This window comes from Aquarana catesbeiana, linkage group LG09, assembly GCF_042186555.1.
Source record: "Aquarana catesbeiana isolate 2022-GZ linkage group LG09, ASM4218655v1, whole genome shotgun sequence".
Taxonomy (NCBI): Eukaryota; Metazoa; Chordata; class Amphibia; order Anura; family Ranidae; genus Aquarana; species Aquarana catesbeiana.
In genome coordinates, this window is record NC_133332.1 from 46127731 (window position 1) to 46134200 (window position 6470).

The following is a 6470-nucleotide window of genomic DNA, read 5'->3' on the forward strand; positions in this document are numbered from 1 at the left end:
CCGAGGGAGGCTGCTGCACACAGATGGTTTTTTTATTTAATGCACAGATGCATTAAGATAAAAACATTTAAAAAAAAAACTTTGCCTTTACAATCCTTTAATTTTATGCTCTTTCCCAAAAAAAGATGTCTATGTAAGGTAACACTTGTATTTTTACAGGCTTGTTTTATCACATCTCCATTAAAAATTATTATATACAGATTTTCAGGTTCAAAATTCTGAACAAGATCTGACAAACAAAAAAATCTTAAACTTAAAAAGGAGTACATCAGGGGTGTCTAATTTTTTTTTTTTTTAATTCCTGGGCCATATTAGAAGAAGAGGAATTGTCTTGAGCCGCATATAAAATACACTAAAATAAGGATAGCCGATGAGCAGAAAAAGTCAGGCAGATCACACACTAAAGTGGAACTTTACCCATAGCAACTTGATAAAAAATAATGTTCTTTAGCAAGATTAATTAATTATTAATAATTATGTGTAACCACTTTAGCCCTGGAAGATTTACCCTTATGACCAGGCCATTTTTTGCGATACGGCACTGCATTACTTTAACTGACAATTGCGTATTTGATCACATCTGTGGTTTTTATTTTTTGCGCTATAAACAAAACAAATACCACCAATTTTGAAAAAAATAAAAAATGTTACTTTCTGCTATAAAACATACCCAATAAAAAAAAAAAATGGCAAAAATCTAATTTATTCATCAATTTATGCCAATATTTACTGTATTCTGCTACATATTTTTGGTAAAAAACAAAACAAAAAAAAAAAAAACGCAATAAGCGTATATTAATTGGTTTGCGCAAAAGTATAAACTATGGGATAGATTTCTGGATTTATTCATTATTTTTCCATTAGTAATTACAGCGATCAGCGTTTTGTAGCAGAACTACAACATTGCGGCGGACAAATCAGACACCAAGTGAAATTTTTTGGGGACCAGTAACACGTGCTAAAAAATGCACTCTTATTGTACTAATGACACTGGCAGGGAAGGGGTTAACACCAGGGGCAATCAAAGGGTTAAATGTGTTCCTAGGGCGTGATTTCTAACTGTGTTGGGGACGGCTTAACTGGAGGAAGACAGATCAGTGATTCTGCTTAGCAGAAACACAAGATCTCCATCTTCCTCTCTGACAGAACGGCGGTCTGCCTTGTTTACATAGGCAGATCGCCACTCTGCCTAACCCGTCAACGATCAGCAGGTCCCGGCGGACATCACATCCACCGGACCCGCTGATTGGTTCCTGTTGTGTCCAAACACAGCAGGATCGGGTTGTCGAACGCGCCCCGGACCCTGTGCACGAAATCACGTACAGGTACACGATTTCATGCAGGTGGGCTGCCCTGCATTCTATGCATTAAGATAAAAAAAACCTGTGTGCAGCAGCCCCCTGCAGCCCCCCTAATACTTACCTGAACCAGTCTTTATCCAGTGATGTTGCAGGAGTGTCTAAGCTGCCCGGGAGTCCCCTCCTCATTGGCTGGGACAGCAGCACAACGCGATTAGCTCCCTCTGCTGTGAAAATCAGTCAGCCAATCAGGGAAGAGAGGGGGCAGGGCCGGGTCGCGGCTCCGTATCTGAATGGACACAGGGAGCTGTGACTCAGCTCGGGTGCCCCTATAGCAAGCTGCATAGAGCAGGTAAGTATAACATGTTTGTTATTTAAAAAAAAAAAAAAAAAAGAGACTTTACAATTACTTACTAATAATTACCAAACATGGTGTGTGCTGTAAATTGCCTCCAGCATTATTTCTGTTTCTTCTTGCTGGAGGCTGCCATTTTGCTAAAGCCCAAAGCTCCTGAGCAGCAGTAAATCATTAGGCTGTCAACACATCCACCTCTACATTTTTGGCACAGTGCTTAAAAATAGAAATCAACTGAGCATGTGCACAACAGGGTGAGGCAGTATATTACTGGATTTTAAACAGAATAGGCACTTATTTTTATTTTTTTTTTACATTACTGTACCTATAAAAGGGGCCAGCCTTGAGTGATCTAACAAGACTTCATTTTCTGACTAAAGTTCCACTTTAACAATCTTGTATATAGAAGATGTATCTATCGGAGTAAAAAAACTTCATTTTTTGCAATATTTTTTATTATAACAGGTAGGCCTCTTTCACACGAGGGATCCGTATGTCCGTTTTTCATCCTTCTGTTTTCGGATGAAAAACGGACATACATGTATCCCTATGGAGCGTCGGATGTCAGCGGTGACATGTCCGCTGACATCCGACCCCGCTCCGATCCGAAAAGTGTAACGGAGGAAAACCCTACTTTTCCATCCGTTTTCGGATCGGATCGGGTGACGACGGACACTACAGTCCATCATCATCCGATCCCCCATAGGGGAGAGCGGCGCTCTGACAGGTCCGTAGCTGCACAGTGTGCAGCGATGGACCTGTCATCTTCCTGCTCAGCGGGGATCGGCGGAGCGATCCCCGCTGAGCAAGCGGGTGTTCACGGGGCGGATCATCACTGATCTGCCCCGTGTGAAAGAGCCCTAATAGTTAAAAAAACTAGTGAGATATTTGACACCTTTTTTGATAAACGAACCCATCAATATCTGGTTTCATGGATGTAGTAATTCATTTTCAATGAATTCTCAAGCCTGGTACACACTAAGTTTTTTTCCATTCAACCCAGCGGGCTGAACAAACCAAACTGACAGAATGCTGTACTAACACCACCGTGGTATTGTATTCTGATGGTTGCTAACAAATGCCTGGAAATTGTGCGACTTTGCAGTCAGCTAGTGTAAATGGAGCCCAAGACTTCATTCACACTTGTATGTACTTTGGAGTGCAACTTTGACGCAACTTAGGATGGGTGCAATTTGGATACATCTTTGGCTTTGACCAGTGATAATGGACAACTGTTGCATTGTATAACAATCAGGTACAACGCTCATGCAACTTTTGAGGGTTAACCAGGGAAGGCCCGTCCAATTAGGGGCACCGCCCCCCCCCCCTACCCTCGCCACCCCCTATATGCATAATGGACAGATTCAGACTGTGTTCGGCCCCTTTCGGGTTACTGGGCATATGAATTGCAGTGGCCAGGGTTTTTTTCCTTGAAGCACTGATTAGAGGAATAGGTTAGAAAAGGGTTCAAAATAGGGTGGACTCGGGACGCAGAACATTGCGTCTGGTGCCCACCCAGGTGTGTTGCAACAGCGAATGAAAATTCGCTGTTGCAACACTGATCCTCCTCCCAGCCAATCGGAAAGCAGGTATAAAACCAGTTTCCTGATTGGTCCAAACGTCTGGCGATCCCTTTGGACACCCAGTGCCGGGAGACACTGCAGAAACTGCCCCAGGAGAAGACAGCGGAGCAGCTTTCCCTGAGCCCACCACACTCTTACTGCCTGCATCCAAAGTAAGAACAGCAGGTGTTGGTGGGGGAGTGTGTTAGTGCCACGGGGGGGGGGGGGGTTGGGCCGCTCCACCGGCAGCCCAGGGGGGTCTATTTGCCGCCACCTCCACCAGCCGCCACTGGGGTTAACATTGAAGTCTGTGGCCCTCAAGTTGCATGAAAGTTGGACCAAAGTAGTACATGAACTATTTTGAAGTTGCTGCAACTTTAGGTCACACATATATGAATGGTTATCATTGGAAAACATGGGGAACAACTTGTCATGCAACTTTGATGTCCAACGTTGGATGACACTTCGCACAAGTATGAATGGAGCGGCGTTCCCTTGAAATCAGGTATCCTATGACTGACCCTTTCATTATGCTGCGTACACCTTCGTCACTCTCCTTGTTTCCTGGACCTTCCGCCTCTGTCCTCATCAAACTCTTCATAAACATAATTGAGTCTAAAAATACATTGCTGTGTTTGTACAACAGTATAATGTGGTATCACTGTGTAAAGTCAGGGTGTGGTGCCGTATATTCTCTACCCAGAGTACAAAAGGCTCAGAGTTATATTACCGGCCATGAATACGCCGTTTATAAAAGCAACAAAGACCTGGACTTTCCCAGGATCCTCTACAGAATTCCATTGCCCACGACCCTTCATCCTTCACCAACCGCCCTCAATCCCAACCCCCACCATACACACCGCTTTTTGTTACTACAAGGAACATATTAGTTATAAGGAGTTCTGCATTACCTGCAAAGGAAAGCATTCAATGTACAGAACCGGACAACCTTACCAACTATGGCTCTGATTTTCCAGCATGTGAAATGAAGTGAATCTGGGTCTGATTTACTAAAGTGAAAATTGAGGCAAAGTGAACCTGTCAGCTCAATCATGCATCATATGTAGGAGAATCTGAATAGATAATGCAGCTTCTTCATACAATTGGTTGTTTTAAAGATGAACTCAAGGCAGCTATAGAAGATTAAAGCAGCTCCATATTCAGGAATGCATCATTAAATGTATTCTTTAAAGATGAATTCCAGGTATGGCAAGCATTAGTCACATTGGACCAGCTTAGACCAATACTATGCATCAGTGGCAGCTGGTGAGTTCTCCTTTTGGGGGGGCAGCAAACATGCAACACCCCCCCCCCCCCCCCCCGCCATTTTGCGGCATGGCACTGACCACCCGCAGCACCGGCCAGACCACCCGCCGGACCACCTGCGGCACCCGTCGTGGCACTGACCACCAGCCTTGTGGTGGGGCTCTCCTCCTCTCCTGCAGTGGCGGGGCTGTCCTCCTCCTCTCCTACATTGGCGGGGCTGTCCTCCTCCTCTCCTGCAGTGTGGACAGTGGCGGCTCCAATGTCCGCTCTTCAGGCTTCCTCCCTTGTGTGTCTCCGCTTCCGCCAAAATGCTAGGCGTCCAATAGGGTCGCCTGGCGCTTTGAGCAATCGGGAAACAGGTCTCACAAACCTGCCTCCTGATTGGTGGGGAGGAACCGTAGTGTAACCATAGCGAAAATTAATTCGCTATTGTCACACAACAGGATGGGATTGGGAGGCAGTGCTCTGCTCCCCGAGCCCACCCTATTTTTGAAGCCTCACGTGTATTTTTGAAGCCTTGCATGCTTCAAAATACACACCCCCCGCCTATCCCCTCCATAGTAATTCATGTGTCCGGCGTCCGGAAAGGGGCCGAGCACATGGATAGGGAGGGCGGTGGAGGTGTTGGGGGGGCGGCACCTGTGCCCCCACAATGCACGGGCCGCCACTGCATATACTATACCTGTGGGATCCCCATGGAAGATGAAAAATCCTGTAATAGGATCTCTACTTCTCCACTTGCTTCTGGGTCCCTGTGCCGAGGGGGCTGCCCTGCTTCATTGTGAACACAGGAGATCGCTTATTTGGCGCGGGCACCATCCAGAGAATGCTTTGCATTTTCTCATTTTCTTGCCATGGATGCCATTCAGGGAGCACTTTTCATTCTCTCGATGAATACAAAGTGTTCTCTGATATGATAAAGGTGGAGATTGTGACCAGGACCTGTGCTCCCGCTAGGCGAACTAGGCACCCGTCTAGGGCACACTGGTGCCTAGGGGGCACAGCCACAGTCGCTGCCTTCCTTACTAGTCTGGCCGGGGAACAGGAGGGGCTGAAGACTCTACACAGGGCTGGGGCGCAGACTCACTCTGCTGACCAATCCAGAGAAGGCATCAGATATGAAGGACATCCGTCATGGCTGCTGCGGAGTAGGTCAGCAGAAGCTCAGCCTGTGAGGAGGGTGACACTGAGCTGGCTCCCGGGAGTCGGAGGACAGCTGGGGCGGCAGAGGAAGCGGGCACCATGTCTCAGGTTGGAGGAGAAGTTCTGCTGCCCCGGTGAGTCCGCTCTGACAATCGGGACACCCGGCTGTAAGCACCCATGCCCTAGGCAAAGACTACCACCACTTTTGCGCTAAAAAAAAACAAGAAAAGCTCAAGAAAGATATATCCCTTTAAATCCTATGTATGTCTTCTCACTTCCGTTACCGTGTAAAAAATCCTGCTTGCCGCATTTTTGGTGCATATTTGGTCAGTTAAAAAAAAAAAAATGCACCCATTGAAATGCATTAAAAACGCACCATTGTTGCATTTTAGAGCCTAAGTGTACACTTGTGCGTTGCAGACACCGTATGTGAATCGCACCACATTCCTGTGCACATCACATACGATGTCTGTAGGGTTCTATTTGAGCCATACATTTTGTATGGCTCAAACCGCATCGCATCTGCACCAAAATGGTGAAGGATCCTTTTTTTCCCGCACCTGAATTGCATCGCATGGGTGCTTACACCTATGCAATGCGATTCTGGCAATTGTACTGCATTTTGCACGCCGTTTCGTGGTGTCGTTAATCTAACATTGACACCCGCAGCAGATCGCATGGACACCGTGTGATTGCAATGCACAGGATTCGCTGCGTTTCCAGTATTGCATCAGTGTGAACCTAGTCTGGTGTGGCTTTTGAGTCACGTGACCTATGAAAAAATTCACCGTAAAAGGTGGTAAAATCGCAGAAAAATTGCGCACCTTTTTTTCTATCGGCTAAACA